Consider the following 25,578-nt stretch of genomic DNA (forward strand, 5'->3'; position numbering starts at 1 on the left):
AACAATTTCCTCATCCAGCCTTACCTTTGGCGACCTGCTCCTAAGCCATGATTTAATAATTGGACTTCTTTTATGCTTTGTATAACATGGTTGTCTCCCTCAATTCTTTTCTTGGACAGCCTACAAAAAAAATCTAATGTCTTCCAGATCTAATGGGAACACTCATTCTTTTTTTTTATTTCTTTAAAAAAAAAAAACTACATATTTAATTCAGACCTCATACTAAATCTTTTTCATTTCCCTACTTTATTGTAAACTGTGTACATTTTAGTTTATTGTAAGGTTTATGCTTTAGTCTAAACCATCATAGGAAATCCTATTCTGCTTAAAGTTAGTGGAAATTAAAATACTGACATTCAGTACAGTAAGCCCTAAGTTACCTGTTCAGTCTCTAGCCTCAATGACCAATGATATAATGTAGAGAGCCAAAAGGGTTAACATGTATGCCACCCCTTAAAGGAGGTGGCACTTGCATGCAACAGATATCTGGCTTAAGTTAGGGGGGAAAAAAATCTGGATGCTTTGGTCATTTAAACAAAAGTGAGAGGGAAAGTGAGAGTCAGTCGACTGCATGAAAGTGGATGGAGCCAGAGAAACTAACACGCTGGGTTTTTTCACTGCGTGAACACTTGGTTTTGCTGATGGACTACAATGCAGACACAGCCAAACCTCTCTCTCTCTCTTTTTCTCTCTCTCTCTGAAAACCAGTTGGAGTTATCACTAGCAATGCTTTGAGAGCTGAAGTTTTTTCTACCCTTATTTTTGTGTATACTTTAATTTTTACTTTAAATAAATAAGGAGAAGCTAATCCACATTTCTGGAGCATTTTCTTATTTTTCATTTGTTAGCACTGGTTGATGTTTTGGTGGACTATTTCTGGAAAGAAAAGCTTGCTTATAGAAATACCAAATATTCGCTCTGTCAAGTGGGATTTATATTGAAGGTAAGAGTTTCTAGAATTTCTGAAGATATTACTATATTTAAAAAAAAAAAAACATTTCATGTTGGATTCTGTACTGACACTGTGAATTTACATTTTCCTTTGAAATACATTCTTTCTGTGAATGATTTAAGATAAACCACAGGATACGGAGTTAGGAACATGAAAATAATTAGTATCTTACTGTTTGTATATACATTGTGTATATGTGTACAATGATATATTATATCCTTATGGCAAAACGAAAAACAGTTTAGATTAGCTCCAGAAACAGACATCTTTAAATGTCAGGAGAGGTTGATTTACTGATAACCACTTTTTGAAAAGCATGTGCATAATGCATTGTCATTTACATGGTGCTCCGAAGGGGAACTATGTAAAAGATGGTGGTAGGTAACAGTAGATCATTATAAATGACCAAACTGTACAAACAAAATATTTTTCAAAAGGTTTCATTTTTGTTGTTGTTCTAGGTATTGTTTAAATGGTTTAGTGCCAGGAAGATCCTACAGTTATCAGATTTGGAAATAAACACTTGTGGGCGTGATTGGAATAAAATATGTTTTGTGTTTTTTTTACGATTTGGATCACGCAATAGAGAGCATGAGGTCTGCTCTGAGATATGTGCATGCTTTTAGAAAAAGTAGCTTCTGCAAGGTCACATTTACAATTCCTTTTTAATTTAAAACAGACAAATGTAAGTTGTAGTTAGTGATTCCACAATGCAGAACAGAGATCATGTATGAATGTTTCATTCTATACTTTTGCTTTTCCAGAAACTGTGTTTCCCTTCTTGTTAGTGGGTTGTAAGAAACACTACAAGGATTCTGGGATATTAAATATATTTTCTGACATTTAGCTCTCACTAACACAGCGGGGGATTTCTGACACCTTTTTCTGCTCAGTTGTCTCTAATTTCAAACAAAGTTTAATGGTAAAGTTACGTATCCCATTTTGTCAGTTTTGTACGTCAGCCAATGATAAAACAGCAGAAAAGAAAATAATACTTCTTATTGGCTAACTGAATAGATGTTAGTTGTAAGACCAATCTGAAAAGCTTGTAACTGAGACTTATTCAGAAAATGTAACCAAAACATTTGAAATTTGGGTTTAGTAGAGAATGTGCAGAAAAACTTGTGGGGGCAATCCATTGAAGACCCAGTGTATATGATGCATGTCTTAAAAAGCTTACCAAAAATGAGTGATAGATAAAAAAATTGGAAGCAAAAACATCAAAATTCAATATAGTTAATGAAAAGCGTTTTTTTTGTGCTCCATCTTTTTTTATTCTACGTACTGTCAATGAGATTCCTTAGAGTTCAAGTGCAAAGGGTTTGCGAAAGTGACATATGCAAATCTGAGAAATAAGGTTTCCTCAATAGATGCTGTGCTTTCATCCTAACTCAGTATTTTGAATTTTGTACCAGTAACATGTGCTTTCACTCCTGGACACACCCACTGATTAAAGGGTTTAATTTATGAGCTAACAAATCTGCTAACACCTGATACCTCTGTAGCTCCTGCTGTGAGTCTGCTATAGGGAGGGCCTGACACAGTGTTACAGTGAAAAGTATCATATTCCGCTTTTCAGAGCATCTACAAAGCTCTGATGACTGAGCTGATTAAATCTTTCCCAGCTTAATGAGATGATATTATGGATGGCCTGTTATAATAATAGGCATAGGAATCACTAAAAGAAACATTTTCTGGCTTTGTAATAGGACAGAGTTGATCTCTTGGTCAACTCGGAGCATGATAAGGAAATAGAGGACAACATTACACAACACAAAATCTTTGTTAACAAAATATTCTTCAACTTGAATGTTTAACCACATTCATTGGTAAAGTAATGAATCCCTAAATGGGATGCTTCTTCTCTCTTTTTGGATAATATCTGTACATGACAATGAGTGTGTACTTTCTCTAGTGTTTAACACATCTACTGGCTCCTTATCTCTATATCATTTTGTCCTAGTATTAGGAGTGTACTCAAAAGCAATCACACACACATACAGGATCGTCAGATATAAAGCAGAATAATAATGTTGGACAGCATACTGTAAATACTCTGTCATATTGTAGAATACATTTAACTGATACAAAAATAATTCCCACTACCTCAAAGCTAATGAGTAATATTAATCTATTCTACATATATTTTATCTTTGCTCTCAAATTTGTCAGACTAATTTTAGAATAATGATTTTCTTTTAGTCCTTCGGGGAATTGTCCCTTTTAAGATCATGTCAATGACATGTCCATTCTCAATAGTTAAGGAAACATATATGCAAAACAAGAATTTGAAGCTAAGATGGCTCTGTAATCATGAAATCTCAAAGCTATTAGTGTTTTTGAAAAATAAACGGCACATTATAGCTTTGCTGCAACGAGATAATATTCAGAATCATATAGCACTGTCTGGCAAGTGCACTGCTAAAGTCTGGCTTTACTTCTCTCTCTGGAATGCTAAGAAAGTTTTATTACAGTGCTTTTAAAATAAAAGAACTGTTCTGTATACACGTCAATGAAATGAATTTTAAAAGTAGTTTTGGGTTGTCCAAGTGCTCAAATTAACTATTCGCGTGGCTTCTGTGTCCTATTCCATCTTTTATTTCTATAAAAGAAATTGCACAGCATTACTCATAATGTTAGGACAACTACAAAAAATCCAATAGCCAATCACAAACTCGTATTTAATAACTTAGTACAGAAATCAGATAATTATAGTATATTTGGTGACATTTATGAAAACTGCAGTTATTGTACTGTAGCTTTCATATTCTAAACTGGACATAAAATTTAAATATATTTGTTTGGTGTATAAGCAACACAGTCTTTTTCTGGTGCATCAGTTTTCACAAATGTCAAACAAAATTGTTTATAACCAGATCAACTTTTTCTATTTTGGTGTTGTGAAGCCATCAGGACAATAACAGTTATGAGTGATTGGCTGCTATAGGTAACAGTACATATTTTATTAAATGTGAGCTATTCTTTTATGTTCTATTTCTGTGGGCTATAGTTTGCCAGTAAAATGAACTGGCCTAGTCAGTCATTAGATCACATATTTGTCTGAACATACCAATAGTTACAGAGAAGTGAGTATTTATCAAGGTACAGTATACACAGAATCGGTACCAGTGTCTGTCTCCTTAACCAAACATCCTTTTACGATGTCTTGTTTTCAGTAATCTGAGTAATCTGCAGCAGTGAGTGTCTGGCAATAGGTGATAAAGTATTCACTTGACACAACCAACTAGAAATATGTGTAAACATGTGTGTCAAAGCACAGGAAATAAATTATACACTCAGCAAACAGAAATGACAGCACAGTGAACTAAATCAAGTCATCCCCTACTGGTACAATTCCAGAATACATACTATAGATTAGCCTACAGTATAGTTTAAAATGGAACAATTATGGGCCTCATTTCAAATTAAACATAAATGCATCTTGCTGGGGTTTTTACCTGCAATGAGCTGATGTATCCAGAGTATATTAATGCCAATGTCGGGTTGAGTAAGCTGCATATATGGCTTTCAAGAGATGTCTTGGTTTCAACAACCTCTCCCCTGGTGATGACCCGAGCTGATGATGATGATCACCAGGATGGATGCTGCAATATCTGTAAAAATGTAATTCATTAAAAGCAAAGAACCAGTATGGTCCCCCACCCCTAAAAGCAAAACCAGCACTATGATTGCAGGTCACAACAAGCCATGGCTGCCAGGAAATGTTGATATATGGTGAATCACAAGTACCAGCATGTCCTGGCATCCAAGATCCTGTAGACCACCCATACAAAAACACACACACCTCTTAAAAATCCTTTATTGTAATAAAAACTCCTCTCCACACATTTCTTCATCTACCAATTTATTGCTCACCTATTTCCACATTACGGGTCCCCTCCAATCCATGATGTAGAATCCCTGATCCTGGCCTGGGAAATAAAAAAAACACAAGTGATGCAAGACTAGCTCTGAGGGGACCTGCAACTTTTTCTTTGCTTACCGATACGGTGGCTGTCTGATTGGTCAGTAAGAAGCCACTCTGATTGGATAAAATCCAGTACTTCGAAGTCAGAGTGGCACAGATGCCTTCTGAGACATCCATACAGTCTTAGATGGATGCAAGTTGTGAGTAACTGTAGAAAAAAAATCAGCATTTTTCTACCTATGTAGAGTTAGTTGTATTTCACATTTGAAGGAAAACTCTGCATAGGGAGAGATATGCTGGGATACATTCGAAATACATTTTATGATTGCGATTACATGCAATTTACATAGATTGGGGCCCTATTTATAAATTATCGTATTTTTGACCTGATAATTATAATTTATAATTGCCATTATTCACGACAATAAAAAATCAAGTACTGCCGGCATGTACCATCGATCACATCAAGGGACAGGGGCTCTGATAGAATCCCAGCCCTGCATTGTGTAAAAGTAAAATTGATCTCATTAGCTGTCCGCGCAATGCACAAGTGGTGATTGTTGGGGATCCCTCTCCCAGTACTTTTTGCAGAGTGTGACCTATAGGCTACAATGGCTAACACTATCTTTAGATGGCTTTGATTTCTGGAGCTTGGTAAATTCACCAGGAAAGCAGCCCCATAGCTTTCTATGGGGACTGCTTTTGCAGCTGAAAAACAGGGAACCACAGCAGATATCAGCGATAGCTACTATGGTCCCCAGTAGATTAATCCAGGGAAAACATGATATTTGCGTGTACCCCATGAAAATTGGTGTTTATGGGTATATTATATATATTATATGTAAGTGTTGTTTTGCCAAGTTTTTGGTTAAGCATTTTAGAGCAGTAAAACTACAATACCTTAGCTTATAGAAAAGAAAAAGCCATGACACTGGAGCATCTCACAGCTCACATGTAAGATGAAAACACGTCCAGTTGTCAAACTGTGGAATGAGCTGTATAGAGAAAAGAGCAGAAATGTAACAGTGTTATACGCATTGGCAGAAATATATCTGTGGGATCACTGTGATTGTTAAAGAAGGTCTGTCACTAAAAAACACAATGCTATTCCCAACACCCCCCACCCACCAAAAACACACAGCTATAGCTAATAGTCGTAACTACGGGGTGTGCGAATGGTGCCATCGCCCAGGGCGCAGGGCCCTGGGGGTGGCACCTTTGTTCTTCTATGGCTCCCTGTATCTGGCTAGAAGCATGCTTGGAACAGTACCATGCACCATTGTCGCTGCTACAGTGACACTGAAGCCTGTATAGGTACTTGGAGCGCCCTGAGGACACTGCGAGCAGTGCCGCACACACCACTGCTATTATGGCATTTCATGGTTGTAAAGCATTGTCAAGTAAAATGCTAGGAGACAAGGAGACCAGGAATTGTCTGCTTTTATTGTAAATTGACTTTATGTAACTGGCCCGCTTAGAGTAAAATCTAAATATCTTTTGTAATTCTGTTGTGATTAGGGAGTCAGAAGTCAAAACTGCTTAGTGTCTAGTGTTTACTGTTCATCTAGTTCTACATAACAAATGATACCACCCGGAACTGCTTATCAATTGAAGTCTGGTAAAACAATTAGTGTCATCATGTCTGCTTACCAAGTGAGGTCATTTCAGCTTATGATATCCATATCTGTTTCCAAGTTATGTGAGTCTTAGAAATGTCACCCATAATTGCTTGTCAAGTAATATAATAAAGGAATGGAAAATTATATCACAGGCAGTGGCTTACAAAGTGCCACTTTCAACACAAACACTTTCAAACACAACAAACAGTTTCAAACACAATGGGGGTAATATATTATTATTGTTTATTAATATAGCACCAATCTTTTTGCATAGCTCTACACAGCACAGAGAATTTGTAATCATTCACATCAGTGACTGGAGCTAAAGGTAGGTACACACTATATAGAGCTATCTGCAGATGATGGTTGTTCGTACACACCGAACAACCATCAGCTGTGCCTGCACGCAGGTCCCGGCGACCAGGGTGCGTGCCGGGGGGGTGTCCCGGGGGGCGGGGGCGTGTCCCGCCCCTCTCCTCGCGGCTGCCGCTGTGTGTGTACAGGCGGTCTGCAGGCCGCCCGTACACACCTGCCGATAGACAGATTTGTCTGCAGACATATCTGTCCATCGGCTGTGCAGCACAGCCAATGCGATATGTCGGTGAATGCCGATGTTCTCCGACATATCGCAGGTGTACACTGGCTGACGGGCAGCAGATACATTGGCCGATCAAATGATCGCCCAATGTATCTGTCATTGTGTACCCAGCTTTATGTTCTGAATTAAATGCTACATACACACATTAGGCTCCATTTTGTCAGAAGCCAATTATTCTTCTAGCATGTTTTTGATATGTGGAAGGAAACTGGAGCACTTGGGGGAACCCATGCAAACAAAGATAGAACATACAAACTCCACACAAATAAGGCCCTGGTTGGAATAGAGCCCATGACTTTAGAACTGTGAGGCACTAATGCTAGTCATTTATGAAACAAAAAAACTAAAACATTGGGAAAGATTTATCAAAGCTTGGAGAGCGATAAAGTGGAGAGAGATAATACCTACCAATCAGTTTCTGTTATTTTACAGGCTGTGGGGCACCATGGTCCCATCTGCACAGGGCGCGGCTACCCCTGGAGCCGTCCCTGACTTGTAGCTTCCTCTTATTTTATCCCCAGCATCTCCTGGCCTCCCATATCTCTTCCCTAGCTGTTCTCCATGAGGTCATGCCCTTTATTCGGGTACGTTATGTCCCTATTTAAAAAATAGGGGGCGCCAATGATCTTTCTGGCACAGGGCACAAAAAAGTCTAGTTACGGCTCTGTACTAATGTTAACTACGCCAAAAATTCAGTTAGGGAAACATTGTTCAGTTTTAGTCTTACTTAAGTTCGATGGGATCTCATACACGTCAAAAGCTGAGACTGCTTATCACGGCAATTAGAAATTATAAAATTGTAGCAATATATAAAAAAACTAGCCTCTTCCTGAGAGATGTAAACAGTAATGGTTATTTGATCACTTTACTTCAGGTCTATGACCCAGCTTTCTTACTGCATGCGATGTCATTGATTACACATGTGCAAGGAAAAGTTAATAATTCCCTCTTTCCCAAAAAACTTTGCTGGTTTATAATAATTGAATAATGAATACAAAGTCTAGATTTACTAAGCGTCGACCTTTGCAAGCCACAGCTTCTCAGACGGTTTGGTCTTAAATTTTAAGTACTATTAGTAGTAAGTGCTATTAAGTAAATCTAGCTCAAAAGGCACAAAATAAATAAATTGATGTGCAAAGTGAGCATCCCTTAGGGTTTGTACACAATAACCAACAACTGTTTGTTGTGTCGCCATATAGTACATTCATTATAGTTGGGATCAATGATCCTTAGTACAAGTTCTGTTTCACCAACGATTGTGCTGTGTTCACCACTGGGACATCACAGCAGAGCTCAAAAGGCCTCATATCATTCATGTGTAGTTTAGTTAATCGGAAAATGTTTATAAAATTGTGTTCATTGTAATTAAAAAATTTTTATCTGCATTTGCAAGAAATCAAGAAAAAGTATTATGCCCCCTTTTCCACATAACTACAAAACTACAAAATATGATCCTATAATGGCACGGATGCTCTTATCTTTAGTGTTACAGAAATAGAATAGCTCTCCTCTGCATGAAAGAACAATCTCCTAACTAGATGAGTTGTTTACTTAGGATGGCTTACTGAGCTGATAGAAAGCCCTGCTATGCCTGGTCTACAGTAAAACACTCGCTGAACACAACAGTTTGCAATACAAAATGAAGCATCTGCTAAACATAAACTGGTTACATTAATCCACACTGCAACCATTTTACAGTGTCATCCTGTTTTCCTTTGGAAATTTGAATCTGGCAAGAAGATGCATTCCGGGCACTGTTTTAAAGCAGCTTTACGGGGTTGGGAATGTAAATTTGACCTTACTTTGTAGCACTATACATTGAGAATTGTGGAAAAACAACAGACGGAAATGTTTTAAAGGACCAAGTGGTTCTGCCATGTCCACTTGGACTCTGCGTATGAGTTTAGGACCATTGTTCTGAGCTGCATGCTTGTTTAGAAGAAAAGGGAAGCTTTTCATAGGAAAAAGAAAGCAAATATGTGTCCGATTACAAGGAAAGAAATGCTTTGGGTGTATGTCCAAAGGGCGGGGTAAACCGAAACAGAGATTTGTTTTGCTGACAAATTAGATTTGTTTTGATGACAAATTAAACTGGAATTCTATTAAAAAAATCATCAAAATATATCAATAAGACACATAGGGGGGTATTCAATTAGGCTGCAAAAAAGCAGTTATCGGCGATAATTTATTGCCGATGACGTAATTTTCGCCTGTTTAAATTATCCCCATATTCAATTTCAAAGACTTTTCGCAGGTGCAAAAAGTCTTTGTTACAAAACGGGGATAAGTTTTCACCAATTAATACATTGCGAAAAAAAGTGCAGAATTGGTGGTTTAGAGGAATAAAATAAAATAGCCTGCAGACTTTTTAATGTCCTCAAAAAGTAATCTGTGTCAAAAACATTTTGAAAAAGTCCTCTGGACACCCCAAACAATCTTCTTTAATTTTGGGGGTGAATAAAAATATATTGGGGAACAAAGAAATTGAAATTGATTCACGGGGGGTCCCCAAGTATGCGGCAGGTGTTTTCTAGAATGCAGCTGGTAGCGGCAGGTGCATTTTTTAAGAATTTAAAAAAATAAGTTTAGGGACTTAAAAATAAGCTTGTACCCATTTTCATGTACTCCAAATTTGATGGGACTAGTTATTTCCCCCCCCCCCAAAAAAAAACCTAAGTGCTATTCTTCACCACTTCTACTAAAGCCGCATTTATGCACTTGCCACAGCTATTTAAAAACCCTGACTACCTTCAGCAGGCCAAATAGGGGGTACCCATAGTGATCCCCTATGTCAGACCATCTGTAGGGGGGTACCAGGATGATTTCCCTAAAATTCTCAGGAATTTCGATACTTACCTTTCCGCCAGGTTCCTTTTTCACTGGATCCTAATTGAATGCGGGGATAAGCGGGCACAAGCCCGACACTTTATCCCTGCAAAAAACGTCGATGAGGGCAAAAAGTCCGACCTCTGACTCTTCACCCCATATTGAATATGGCCCATAGTGTAAATTTAGATCAATATTTAACTACATAACTATTGAATATTCGTGCTAGTATGACATTGTAGGAGCTAAACATAGTTTTAGGGAATCGGTATGAATCACTGCTGGACCTAAGTCCGGTGGATGAAATACCGATGCCGGAAGGCCGCAAGCTGAAGATCCTGACTGCAGTAAGTAACACCCCTAACGCTCCCCTCTCCCCCATAACCCTAACCCTGCCTTAGGGGTGCCTAACCCTAACCTCCCCCGCCAGTGCCTAACCCTAACATCCCCTCAGGGATGCCTAAACCTAGCCCCCCTCCCTGCATCCTAAACCTAACCCTCCTGGGGGGGCGCCTAAACCTAACCTCCCCCCCCGATGGTGCCTGACCCTAACGCCCCCTTCCCCTAGCCTAAACCTAACCCTCCCGGGGGGGCCAACCCATAATCCCCCCAGGAGTCCCTAATCCTAACCCCCACCCTCCCCCATGGTTAAGTGATCCCGACTCCTGGCTTACCTATGATCGGTATGCCAGGCTCAAGATTTTGGCATGGGGCTGATGATAGGCGTCGGTATTTAGACGCCTATCATTAGTCCCATGCTGGGATTTCACAGTCGGGAAGCCGGCGGTCTGCATTTCAACCGCCGGCTTCCTAACTACATCCCGGTTTTAGTATAGAAACTGGTCAACATTTTAGGGTTGTTTAGGGACATGGGTGACGTTTATCTTTACTCAAAATATTGATGTTATCTATAATGGGTGCAGATTGATGTCACTGTTATCGAAACCCTGGACCCCCTTCCCTGATCATTAATACACCTCCACTGTCTTCTGGCAGGATCTTCAAGGAATGAGCATATTCACATAACTTCACATTTCATACTAAGCTTGGCAATGTGGAAAATAAATAGTTAAAAGCTTAATCTACTCTAGCCAAAGTGATACACTAAAATCTGCCTTTTAGTGTAACCCCGTACAACATATTTTTTTAACACATTACCCATGAGGAAACGCTAGTTTCTGCATGTTTTTGGTAATAAGCCTATTCATTATTAGGTGCCTGATGTGGCCGCTAATATTCAGCAATGCTAAAAACTCAGGCCATGCATGTGCAGTTGATCCCAGCAGTGTAAAATTCCTCCACTACTAATTAGCAACAGAATCATCTGCTGTTAGTATTGCAGGATGAGCAGCCGTCCCCGCACTATAGCAACAATGAATTGCTCCGATATTTTAGTATCCACCGCCACAACTATCAACGAGTTGGCCCCCGATAATGAATATGCCCCAAAGTCTTTAAAACTAAATTTTCCATATTACTAAGCCAAATGGCCATTGATCTGCACAAGTTATGTGAAGCCATTCTATTTGTTTCCTTCATAGGTTTTGAATCTTTTCAGTATGTAATCTTTTACTCAGGAGAACATTTTCAAATAGATTTATGTTTTACTGGAAATGCTAAAGAAGACATTTTCTGAATACATAGGGGTCAATCCAATTAATGCGAATTGCGAGTAGCGAATTTGTTTCTTGAAACTCGCAGACTTCGCATCGAAGTGTGCTCCTGAGTACTCTCCAATCCAATGAAAAATGCCTATTCGCACTACTCGCAGCGGAGGGATGCAAATTGACTGCCAAGTGAGATTTGAGAGAAGTGCATGAAAATGTTGGGAGACAATCCTGGACCCCCCAAAATGGATAATTTTGTTAGCAGGACCATATAGAAGGCTGTTTGTGGGCATTAGTCAAATGGCTGATTTGTGCTTTTTTAAAAAATGCAAGAAAATTATAAAAAAAAAAACTTTTTTGTTTTATCTCAAACAAATTAAGCGAAAAATGCAAAAAAAAAAGGAAAAAATTAGATTTTTGGGGTACTTTGAGGGCACCTTAAAAAATGTAAAAAAAAATATAAAAACAATTATTTTTCAATTTCAAAAAATATTATAATTATATTTGGGGTGCCTAAACTAACGAAAAAGTTGATTTTGGGGTAATTTGAGGACAATTTTTCTACCCCAAAAAATTACATGTAATTATTGCACTAATTAAGCTAATTGGAAACTTCTAATTGCCTAATTAGTCATAAGGGCGGCGGGGGGTCCAAGGGGTTCAGCACAGTGTCCCGACATTTTAACCTTAAAATTAATATTTTCCTTTCCATCTCTCACCCTCAGGGAGGTGCGAATGGAAAGATGCGAATTCAGTGTCACTGGTTCAGTGGATTGGATTGCAAAATGAATTAGCTATGCGCACCCTTAGTGCTAAAGTAGACAAGTGGAGAAAGCATACATTAAAAATATGCTAGCAAAAGTGACTAAGCTGTTGACAGGTGTGGTATGATATGTCAACAGTCACAATGTTGATACTGACCATGTCGACATTCCTCATATATACACTTATGGAATGTAGACATGTTAGAATATCAACATATTGTCCGTGGTGTCACAGTGGGAGAGTTAGGGTAGGGATTAGGGTTAGGGAACACTTACTAAAATGCTGGAGGTTCAGAGGTGATGGTCCCATGCAGTAGCGGCTCCAGGCACGGGTAAGCCGGTCCGTCGCCCGGAGCGCCACTGTATCCGGAGGGCGCAGGAAATGCCCACCACCCGCCCGGAGGTAGAGGACATATTTAATCTCAGGGGGAGGGAGCGGAGGATGGAAGGGGCGGCCACTCCATATGGCGCTGGGCGCAGCACAGCCTAGCGCCGGCCCTGGTCCCATGACCACCAGGACTTAGATGCTGTATTAGAGCCGCTGCAGCTGACAGAAGCAGGTAAGTAACTTACCTGCTCCTGTCGGCTGCAACAGCTCCAACACAGCTTTCAGGTCTTGGTGGTCATGTAACCATCACCTCCAAACCTTCAGCACTCCGATAAGTGTTCCCTAATCCTAATCCCTACCCTAACTCCCTCCCTTCTCTACAGCCTAACCCTAACTCTCCTGTCCAGCAGCCTAACCCTAAAGGTGCGTACACACTGGCCGATTAGGAACGACAGTACGATTACGACATTGTAATCGTACCGTAGTTCCTGTTCCCCTGTAGTCCCTACACTGAACGATCAGTCGTTCAGTGTAGGCACCCTCCATCATTCCTGAAAATGGTTAATCTGTCGTTATCGACAGATTGGCCTGCATGTTCAGGCGATGGACAATGTTGGGGACGACCAGCGGGAGCACGCATTGTTGGTTGTTTCCTATATTATAGTGCACGATTTGTGCATGATTACTGAGCAATTGCATTTTACGATATCGTAATCGTGCAATTGCTCAGTAAAATCGCCCAGTGTGCACGCACCTTAACTCTACTGTCCATCAGCCTATGTTGGCGTTCTGAGAATGTTGACATGCTGCCTGTCTAAATTTTAGCAATGTCAGGATCATAATGTCAACTGTTGTTGACATTATGAATGTCAACATTGTAAATGTCGACCTAATGACTACATCCCCTGTTGTCTTATGATTGGAAGTAAAGCTTTCATACAAACACAAGTGTTTTCAATTTATGAAACAGACCTTGGGGCCAGCTGTGAGGTTCTATCAGAAGCTCGCACACTTATACTGTATAGCATATTGGCTAGGAAACCCTGGCTTATTTTGCTTGCATTGATAATACGTTTTATCTACTGTAATAGCCAGAAATGAGTGCAGCAACACATCTCAGAACCTCAGACATTTTAATCTCCTAAAATTGTTGGGCACTCTATATACACTGTCTGATAAGCATTTGATTAACTTTCTATCAATATTAGACATTGTCTGCAGCATTCAAAACATTTTTAAAATATAATGGAGTAGGGATGCTCCTTACATCCATAACAAATAATGCTGCTGGGGAGCTCTGAGATGTGTTAATGAATAAACTTCTAACACGCTTTAAGCAAGGACGTACACCAAAGTTGTACGCATTCAACTAGTAATGTGGTTCAGTATCCATGTGTTCTTTTCATTCTAAACTTCATGTTTGTTATAGTGTAATTACAGAAAAATATGTAAATTGTTGTAGTGTGTGAGAAAGTCAAATAAAATAAAACATCTCCGGTGAAAGCAGACAGATCACCAGATGCAGAGGGAGATGAAAATTATGAAATGGGCTCATACACAATACAGTTTATTTGGAGAGGGGTGTAGTCTTTCTCTGCTACCCATGATGAAGCTGATAATTTAATGAAACCGCTGAGAGGCACGGTTATTTTAGTACCTATGGATCTACTTGGATTATCAGGGCAAAATGTAGGAGCTGGACAGATGTAACTGAAGTAACCAAAAAAGTGCCAAACAGCAGGTATGTGCAGTCCCCTGTCATACTCCAGAGCCTCCTCTGTCTTACTCCTGAGATTTGATATTAAATATTATAAGAATAATACAAAGAAAATATTTATAACTTATAAACATCTTCTTTGTTTATTGTAATAATTTTTATAGTTAACACTTACCAGCTATGTGGAGCTCCCTGGGACTGCAGGTAGATGAAAGATGAGGCAGCAACAGCTCAGCCTCACTTCTGTATAGTCAGACACTGCTTGCAGAGCTGTGGGCGGGGCCACACCACAGGCAGTAAAATGCAAAAAAAGAGAGCTAATAAAGGCATGCCTCTAAGTATGGGGGATGTGCCTTGAGTACTGATGGACACCTTGGATGTGTCATGTGACCAGGAAGTGCACTTCAAAGTTTAGAGATTGGAGATCAGTCAGCAACAGCAAGAGAAGACACAGTAACGCAGGTAAGAGAATCAATGGACACTGAAGCTTACTGTAGTGAGGGGAGAGTAACAGTGAGTAGGGGATGAGACAGGTTCCCAGCACTCAGATCCATCTCCATGTGTGCCTCCCCAGCCATTGACCTCACCGCAAGTCACTGCCAAACAGGAGGGAATAAAAGTACAATAGAAGCTGATATGTGTTAATATGAAAATTTAAATGTAAGTGATTTGTTGGATATATGTTGTTTTTGTAGCACAAATGGTTGATTTCAGTGAATAACAGTGGCTTGCATGTTTGTGTTTTGGTGTAATGTGTAGGGCTTAAAGTTACAGTACTATGCTGGAAGATATTTGCCTATAACTGACGTCAGTCCTTTGGAATATAGTTGGGATTGTTTGCATTTGTTCTTTCTCTTATTGGTGCCTGAAGTGTATGTTACACTCTGTATCCTGGCTTTAGCAGTCTCTTGATTGGTTGTGGGACCCACATGTTTGCACTTAGAAAATAATTTGCATATCTTACATGATACATTTGGCCTATATTAATATACATAATTTCCTAGTCTAAATGTGGCAAAGATCACTCAATGCTAAAACATAACACCACTAGTATTATTTCCATGTGTCAACATGCTTCTTCAATGAGAAACAAGTGAGAAAATGACTTGCATATTCCTGTAGTGTTTTAATTGATTTAGATTTTTGATGTAAGCCTTATCAAAGTTATAAAACATACATGCTGTTTATGCTATTCTGACCCACATTGTCCACTTTGGGAGGCTGTAGACCCCATGTATCTTTTCTTACAACATCCCAGACCCATATCCTGCTCTCATACATAGGGTGTATATTTACTAAAGTGAGAGTTTTTAGAAGTGGAGAGGCTGCCCATAGCAACCAATCAGATTCTAGCTGCTAGTTAAATGTTAAGTAGAATCTGATTGGTTACTATGAGCAAAACCTCCACTTCTAAAAGCTCTCACTTTAGTAAATGTACCCCTAGACTCTTGTATATTGCTCCTCTTCTTCTTTTTTCTCCTGCATCCATTATTTTGCCATTATAAATACATTGTATAGAAAAAAAGGTAAAAAGTCGATATATAGATATTGATATAGACCTGATCGAATATGTACTGTCGTTTATTTTAGTTTTGCTTTAAATATACTGTATATACTATATATGAAAAAAAAAAATCACAATTTTATTTTGTTATATTATGCAGCCTATTTAGCTCTAAACATTTGGAAGCTATGAAAAGTTCTACTACGCCATATGATGGCTTTAGGAATACCTTATGTAAAGTACAACTTCCTCACTTCTCCCCTGAGCCATCCACTCAGTGCATGACCTCTTGTTCAAACACATTTCTACAATCTAATTCCTCTGTCCTGTGTGTATTTTATTGGTCTCTCACGGATTATAAATTCTATTAAGTGAAGGGGTAATGTGTCTGAAATGTAGAGCGATACTGACCACCGACCATTAACTAACCGCACTCAGTATGAGCATGTCTTCCTTCTTATTTATGGGCATGAATAATTTCCCAGTAATAAACCTAACAACATTTGTAGCTCATCATCAGCTTTTAAAATACCTCTACCAATTTTACATTATTTAGAACAAGGTCAGTACCAGTTGTGCTGTTAGCTCTAGGGAGAACATTTTGGACAATCGATGTCATTTCAATTGACCTCAACAATAAAATAATTTATTCCATCAATTATTGTTATTAAATCCCTTTATCTTTTCAAAGTATTGCTCAGATGATGATCTGAATATTATAAATTGTTTCTCTAGCTTCCGATGTTGTGGTAATATATATATGGATTTAATGTGTGTTGCCTATTTCAATATAATTCAGTCCTCCTAATGCTTAATTAATAACAAGATTGGTGCTCCCAAAATTTAGAATGGTAGGCCTAAAGAAGATCCCAATAAAGGACATCTAATGCCGTATAATATAATAATTCAACTTAATTATGAATGGTGTTATTATTATTGGTCTTGTTATAAAATGCTGGGGAACCCTCCCTCTCAAATGTGAGCAGCAGCCTCCCTCCCCAGCCCTGCACACACTGCTGTGTACTGGGCTGCAGTGGTGCCAGTGAGGCTACTGCCACTGAGCAGCAGTCTCCCCTGCCTGTGCAGGGGGAAGCAATCACACTGAATGCCCCCCACCCCCACCCCCTGGCTTTACCCCTGGTTGAGGGACTCATGGCACCCCCCTATTTAGCAGGCAGATACTTTTTTTTCTAAGGAGGGCATGGTCACACCTTCCGCATTTAGGCCACATCCCCCGAAAAGTACTGGGGCCCGTCCCAGCTCTCTATGGGGCTGTGCATATATACACAATTGAGTCCACAGATGTTACACACAAAGAATTATACAGCAAGCGAAACTGCACTGGTGACACCAATTAAATCAATAGATGTTATATAAAAGAAACAAATTTAATATCGTATTGTAAAGCACATATCAGAACACATATATAAAAACCACAATAATATAACAATAATAACAAAAGTCTATAAGTCTTATTGAGACAGTCCTTATAATAGCAAAAGTCTATAAGTCCTTCAATATATAACCTTTTGCTGTGTAACAATATCAACTTTTGCCAATAAATGTAGCTTGCTCTTTCCGAATGTTGTAGTCTCCTAAGAGTTGATATTTTATCGTAAATTCACTTCTCAGTAAAAAAAAACTGAATATATGAATATAACTCCTAGTATATCCTGTATCATAAGCCATCATTAAATGGAGGGTTTCTTGTTGCCTGTAAACCACCCCTTCCTTGTTACCAGGGCTGCCATCAGAACTTATGGGGCCCTGGACTGAAAGAATAGACAGGGGCCCCCTTTTGTGTCTCCCAGCAAGCCGCCCTTCTGTGTCTCCCCTGTCACCCCCCTCCTTTCAGCATAGCGGCATGGCGTGAAGTCATACATGCCAGGCTGAGTCTCAGAGGTGGATTAAGACCCAGTGGAGACCTAGATAAAGTACTGGCATGGACTCCCCTCCTCTGTGTGTGTATATATAAGTTGTGTGTGTGGGCCTATACTACAACCACTTACCGCTTGCCTTTCAAAACACTGATCTCCTCTTTTTCTGGACAACTACTTCATTCACCTCCCCCCCCTCCCCCTGATGCATTGCTATACCCCACCTCACTCCCCAGGATAATAATGCTTACACTTAATACATTACATCTCTCCCCCCACGCATTAGTACAAGTATACACCCCCAACTCACCCATAAAGCCTGAATAAGTATGGTGCTATGTAATTATGGGGTCACCTCTCTCTTGGTTATGGGCACCCCCTTTGCCTAGTGGCTTAGTCCTGTCCCCAGGGATATTGTAAATGATATGCTGCTATTGTATAAATATAGGAGACACCCCACAGTTTTCTTGGTGTCCCCTTGATCCCCTAATTCTCACCACTGTTTTTTCATCAGGGAGCTAACATATAGGAGTGCCCTATGGACATGTTTAAAAGCCCCTGTATTTTTGTAAGTGGTGCCCTACAGTTATGGGGTAACCCCTTTGTTAGGGACAGCTCAGCCCTGTCTCCAGGGATGTTGTAAATTATATTCTGACCTTGTATCAGTACAAGGGGACACCTGGGAAAATGGATACTTATACAAGGGCAGCACATACTTTACAATAACCCCGCGGGCAGGGCTGAGCCACTAGGCAAGGTGGTTTCACTAACTAACAGAGGTTAGTCAGGGACACCATAACTATGGGGCACCACATAAGTACAGAGCTCCCCTAAGGTATTTACCTCAGGAGGTTCTGTGTCCCTCTCACACAATGGCTGCAAACACATCATGCAGGCCAGGATGAGCATGAGGGGACGGGGACTCAGGGAGAGGGTGGGGACTCTGGAAAGGGGCAGGGAGGGACCTCAAACTCCATCTGAAGGGGAGAAGGACAGGAAATACAGAGCAGGGGAGAAAGAGGGGTTGGGACTCGGGTAGGGGGCAGGGAAAGTGGGTTTTACACATCCGTCGGCATGGGGGATTAGTCGGGCAGAGGAAGAGACACTAATAAGCAGTGCTAAAGGCAAAGCCTCTGTTCTGCCCTCCTATGTGAAGGGGCCATGCAGCTGCTGCCTGCTGGTAGTCACATAGTGACTGACACTGACAGGGGGCCCCGCAGAGCACGGATCCTGCAGCAAACTGCTTTGTACTCACAGGCAGTCATCTGCCTGTGACAAGGATCATCTGCACTCTGTAGGCCCCCTCTGAGCCCGGGCCTGGTACAGTAGTACCGGCTGTACCCCCCTGATGGCGGCCCTGCTCATTACTAAAAACAATTGTATACTTCCCCTGTCATGCAGGAGCTTCCAGCAATGCAAGAGTCTGTTAGGAGAGGGGACAAATTCAGGAAACAACAGAACAGACCAGTCATGTGCTGAGTGTCTCCTCTATGTTATCATGAGGCATTCAGCACACAGCTCTGGGAGGAGAAGGCTCTCCTCAAGGGATTCTGCAGATGCCTGATCTGCAGTGAAAAGATAAAAATAAATGTGTTAATTAAATAGCAGGCTCGCTCATATTAAAAGGTATATGCATGTATACGATACCTGATTGTAATCCGGAATAGTGATGAAGCTGCTACTATAGAAGTACTAGCTGATATACTCAGTTTCACCTGGGTTAACTTTAGATATTTACTTTTTCCATTTCCATCTCACCACTCCAATAACACTTTAATCCTTCACCTCTATAGTAATGCATCACTGCTATAGTAAGACATGTTCCTCACATTCCACTCCCACACCTCTGTAGTAACACCTTTCCTCTCTCACCCGTTTTGTAACACAATCAACTAACCCCTCCCTCATCTGTGTAGAAATACAATCGATCCCTCAAATCTGTAGTAACACATTCCCCTCTCTCACCTCTGTAGTATCATATTACCCCTGCTCAACCCTGTAGTAACACATTCTCCTCCCTCGCCCATGTTGTAACACATCCCCATCCTTTGCCCCATAGTAACACATTTGACATTCCCCCCCTACCCCTGTGTAGTAACACATATTTTCCTCTCTCACCCCTGTAGTAACACATTCCTCTCCCTCACTATTCAAATAGGGGAGACACACCAACTGCCAGTGATATTTGGCAGCACTTGGGATGACAGTTGGTGTTTGAATATGTACTGTTCTGCAGCCACGATGAGTCAGTCAGGCAGGACATTGCACAGGGGGAGGAAACATTTTAGCCCTTACCACTCCCTTAGCAGTTGAATTTAAAAAAAAACCTTGTTATGGGCACCTACATCATGGAAGGCATATAGGGGTCTATTTACTAAGCCTTGGATGGAGATAAAGTGTACAAAGATAAAGTACCAACCAACCGACTCCTGTCATTTTTCAAACTCAAGCCTGTAACATGGCAGTTAGGAGCTGATTGGTTGGTACTTTATCTCCATTCACTTTATCTCCATCCAAGGCTTAGTAAATAGATCCCATACTCACCAATTTTCATGTTTCTAGGTTCAGGGGTTTGGGCTGGGCATTGATGAGTCAGTCAGTCAGACAGCAAGGACATTGATTTTATATATATATAGATTAGAAGTCGATGACTCCAAATTTATGGATCTATGCCCACAGCAGATTAGACGCAAGACAAATTTGTAGAAAAACAAAATCCAACTACACTTATTCAGGAAGCTAGAAATTATGCTTCTGTAGGACACTCCCAGGTAAAGAAAGATTGTCCAAATGAAGAGTCTCCAGATTCCGTTTAATACAGAGTCTACTGAAAGTCTTAATATAGAGAACTAATATTTGGTGGTACTGGTGGTTCCTCACTAATGTTCATCTAGCAATTCAATAATAAATACAGGAAGATTAGATCTACTGTTAATAATAATTATTATCTGATTGGGACAGGATTTAATACTGACTCAGTTTCTTGATCCAAAACCCAGGAAAGTGTTTGAGAAAAATAAAAACTTGAGAAATTTAAACAAGGTATACATGATAATAAGGGATCCTACCAACACAAATCCTGGCTGCCTAGTAAATCTAATGGATATTTCCGTTGTAACCATAAAAGATGCCTTACTTGTGGCTACATAAGGAACAAAGCTAACATGATCATATCCTCTACTATAGTTATCTCATTTGAAAATAACAAAAAATATAACTGGAGAGTCCACTTATTTTATTTATGTATTAAGTTGTTTATGTGAGGTGCAGTACATGGGCCTGACAACTAGGTACATGAAAGAAAGATTTGGGGGTCTATATACTAAGTCTTGGACAGAGATAAAGTGGACGGAGATAAAGTACCAACCAATCAGCTCCTGACATTTTTCAAACACAGCCTGTAAAGTGACAGTTTGGAGCTGATTAGTTGGTACTTTAGTCTCTCCAAGGCTTAGTACATAGACCCTTTAGGGAGCACAGACTCAAAATTCTTAAATCTAACACTAGTCATAGCATCCCACGTCATTTTACTCTAAAACATTGCTCCAGTACACACTAGAACAACCATCTTTAAGATCACTGGCTAAGAGTGGCAAGAGGTGATGTCTTCAAAGGCCAAATTGGAATTACATACTGTATAATCTGGTCGTCCGGTTGGCCATACATACTACTCAATGTGCACCATATCAATCATGATATCTTCTGATTGACTGTGCAGCACAGCCAACCAGAACATGTCATATACGATGCATGTGAATGTACACACTGTGTGATCTGCACGATATGTCGTTCCAATTTGCCTCAAAATTACATATTGTGCCGATATCGCTCAAGTGTGTACCCAGCCTTACTGCATTTTTACTGCAGTCCCAAATGTACCTGAAAGACACACTGTGTGGTTAAAGTAATAGCCTGCAGTCTCTAGTGAGATTCCGGCGAGTCTGGCCTTATTTTAAAGCAGCAATCATTTAAAACGTAAAACCAATCAGTTGTTTAATTTTCAATGATTCTAGCTATAAAAAATATGGTCAGGCTCACCGGAATCTTGCCAGAGCCTGCATCTTGCAGGCTATTACATAAACCCCTGAGTGTCAGATGCAGCTACTGTAACTTCACTGCAAGTACAGTAAAATCTTACTGTATAGTGGGAAAAACATTTTTTTTACCCTTTTAAATATACTATTACTCTCTCTAGATAAGACTGTGTGAAATAAACAACACTTTGTGACTCAACCGTATGTATTTAAACAATTTTACTACAAAAAGTTTTCGCTTTCAGTTTTCTGTGGCAGTTTTTCTTTACTTTGCTCTTAAATCATTTAGAGTCTCCCCTGTAGAAATCCTGTGTTAGGCCCAAAAATAATTATTTTTGCTTAACATTTCTGTATTTCAGTAGATTCGCTGTATTGTTTTTATCATTGCTATGTTTGCTATTCCTGTTCTTCTCTTACACGTCACTGCACTGGCTTTTTTAGCTTAGTTTTAGTAGCTGTCAGTGAATGCAAGCTAAATCCAGCGCAAAGCCGTATTTTCAGTTTTATTGGCACCATAGGACCCATTAGCCTTGTATTTTATTTAAGTCTTTAACGTCATGTGCAGGAAGCCATTCTAAGTCAGCCATGAACCGTGTGATGCAGCAGTGTTGATTTTGTAGTGGGCCGATTAGCAATGTAAGACATTTAAGTCTCATTTTACACTACATAGCCTCCAGTTGGCCAGACTAATAGGCACAGTGAAATAATCAATTCTTGCCACGCCATTCAGTACACTAGAGTCTGGATGTGTGCTGTCATAAAACTTCCTTTTTATATATCCTAATTAATACCAACAGAAACTCCACAGGAGTAATTGAATTTATTTGGACTCACTCCATACTACCAAACTGTCTTTGATTTTGGGGTATATTTACTAAACATTGCTTTTTTCAAAGCCGCCTTTTCTCAGAGGCTTTGAGAGCTGCATTTCAAAGGACAATAGTAAAACACTCAAAATCAGGCTTTTCTGTGGAATTTCACTGGCAGAATTTGACCATAAGTGTCCCATGGAACAAAGGGCCTGATTCAGAGCCGGACGCTCTGACCAGAGCGCTCGCTCTGAATCAGGGCCCTCCTACCTAAAAATGGAGCGGCCTCCTGGCCGCTTGCATAGCTGTGGGTGACCACCCACAGCTTATGCGAGCGGCCAAAAAGATGGTTGCGATGGTCAACACCATCGCGGCCATCAGGCTTGCGACGAGACCCTGCGGTAGGGTCTCGCTGCTGCAAACCCAGGAGTGCTTTTGGCTCTATCAGAGCCAAAAGCACTCCCACTGACATCACTAGTGATGTCAGTGGGGCTGGCTCCAGACGGAAGGCTTTCCCATGGGAACGCCTCCGTCTGGGCAGCAACGCCCCCGGCACGCCCACCAAAGGGGGCGTGCTGTCAGCCACCATCAACAGCACGCCCCCTTTGGTGCGAGACCCATAGCGACAGCTTGGCTGTCGCTATGCGGGTCTCATGCATGCGCACGACGGCGCTCCCTCCGTCGTGCGCATGCGCATTAGGGCACCATTGACCCGCTTGCGAGCGCTCGCGAGCGGGTCTGAATTAGGCCCAAAGAGTGTAAAGGGCACATTTTCAGAGGCATCCTTTGCTGTGTAACGCCATTCTCCCTCTGCAACATTATTTCAATTCTGCACCAGCTTCCTGCTAGTGGAGATGGGGCCAAGTCATGAACTGTTCATCACATTCTCCTCTCTCCTTCCTGCTTTGGGAGTAAGGATAATTAACAAAATGTTGCCACCTAAATGCTCACATTATAATGGATCCCAGAGGTATCGAGGTATCTGCCAGTAATACAGACATAATGAAAAATTAAACTTCCCCATTGTAGTCGTTCTGGTTGATTTTTTTGTTTTTTTAAATAGATCAAAGTAAAAGAAAAAGAAGATTTTTTTCTATATTTAATAAAGTAGTGAACAGCGGTTTTGGAGAGTTATTCATACAATTACTGTTTATTTGAAACTTGTGTGTATATTCATGAGTTTATATTTTGTACACATACAAATTAGTATAATGGAGAGGGGTTGGCACTCCACTTGCTCCAAATGCCCCAACAGCTCAGGAGAGTTGAGTAGAGTGTCCAAATCTTTTTTTCATCATGGTGCTTGCAGCCATTGGTAGGGGGTATGCTATCATTTTATTGCCCCCACAAAGAGGTACCAGTCCTGCGCTAACTAGTCTTGGGCTGGATTTTTCTATAGCAGGGAGACCACCGGTTAACCTGCTGGTGGAATCTAGTACTGGTGTTGGCTAAAGATTTAAAAAGGGCAAGATTCCCATTTTTAATTGATACATTTTTATTACAATGATCTGCTCTGATATTGGGATTGACAAAGGAAAAGTGGTAGTGTAACATTGTATTGCTGAAACTTCATACCTCTCTGAAACATCTTGTTCATTCACAAAACTAACATTTTGCTATAATTTCACTCACCTACTGTATATGTCCTCCATTTCAATTTACATTATCTCATACCACAATAGCACTTTTCTATTTCCTTGTATATCTACAACTATGGGGCAGATGCAGAGTGAACACTACATCAGGTTGGGTAGGGTATTTTTAGCGTGAACCTACGCAGATGTGCCTGATTATGGCAATTATGTCAACCTGCACCTGGAGAGGCAGGATGGATGGCTGAAGGTGCATTCTTACACAGGCCGGGTACATTGAGGGCATCATTTCAAACACATGCAGGTAGCCAAACGCATATACATTTGAAGAGTGGTAAATTAACTCTTGTGATTGGCTGTTTGCGAAGCCATGTGATTTCTATGTTGTGTGCAGAGATTTTTAGCATATTTCTTTCTGTATGAGATGGAGAGTTGCTATTGCTTTACTAGAGAGATTTTTTTTTTGATGGTTAATCGCACATCACAAGCAAAATAAATTATTAAAAACAGGGGTGTAAATGTATGTGATTAATGCCTGGCATAAATCAAGCACATTAGCTGCCAATAAAGAGCTGTACGCTTCTTGAGATTTGTACAGCTCAATATTCTATTTCTGCTTCTATTTTACTTAAATCACACAAATTCTGCATCAGCCCTTATGTGTTTTCACCACTGAACCTTCAAAATACACATAGCACAAATACAATAATAAATAAGCAGTGCATGGATTTCCTTACTACCAGAGAAAGTCAGACGTGTTCTTAAGAAGAAACGTTGGATCCCATCAACAGGGCCTTATCTAGGGGTCAGGGTGCCCCAGACAAAGTGAAGAACTTGACACCCCCCATCATCCATATTATACATTTTGCTTATTACTTTGGCCATATGTACTGTATAGTACATATTATAGAAGATCCTGCCCATAAGAATTTAAAATTTAAAAAGAGGGATAAGATACATTAGGGGCTGGAGTGAAAATGGACCCAGCGGTCCTTAGGGGAACTGAGGAGGATGAGCCTGTGTAGTAACAGTGGTAGGAGGGTAGGGGTATTAAGCAGGAAGAATGGGAAAGAGAGGGGAAAGGAGAGGTGTAGTAGGGTAAGGGGGAGATATGTAGTAACAGTGGCAGGAGAGTAGGGATATTAAGCAGTAAGAATGGGAATGAGAGGGGAAAGGAGAGGTGTAGTAGGGTAAGGGGGAGATAGGGGGGTGGACTGAAGGGTAGGATGTGAGGCCTTGTAGGATATATGCAAACATGGGGCAACATATAGAGAATGCAAGGAGAGCATAACCTGAGTTAGTGTAGAGAGGGGGTTATGACCTGAAGCAGAATCAAAAAAGAGGGAGCATTACCTTGTAGAGTCCAAACAACATGAAGGCAGTGCCGCAACAAGCATTTCTATGCAGAGTATTGCCAGAGCCG

At 40.3% G+C, this 25,578-nt stretch overlaps 1 protein-coding gene across 2 annotated transcripts in view; it reads left to right on the forward strand.

Annotated features, from left to right (window-relative positions):
• The first annotated feature begins 565 nt into the window (after nucleotides 1-565).
• RSPO1 (R-spondin 1) overlaps nucleotides 566-25,578 on the forward strand; it is a 163,582-nt gene continuing 138,569 nt past the window's right edge. For both annotated transcript variants that reach the window (XM_088460501.1, XM_088460504.1), the window contains exon 1: nucleotides 566-943. The gene's annotated coding sequence lies outside the window, so the exon portion shown is untranslated. The remainder of the gene's footprint in view (nucleotides 944-25,578) is intronic.

Source organism: Taudactylus pleione, unplaced genomic scaffold (genome assembly GCF_031769625.1).
Source record: "Taudactylus pleione unplaced genomic scaffold, aTauple2 ptg000007l, whole genome shotgun sequence".
NCBI classification, from domain to species: domain Eukaryota; kingdom Metazoa; phylum Chordata; class Amphibia; order Anura; family Myobatrachidae; genus Taudactylus; species Taudactylus pleione.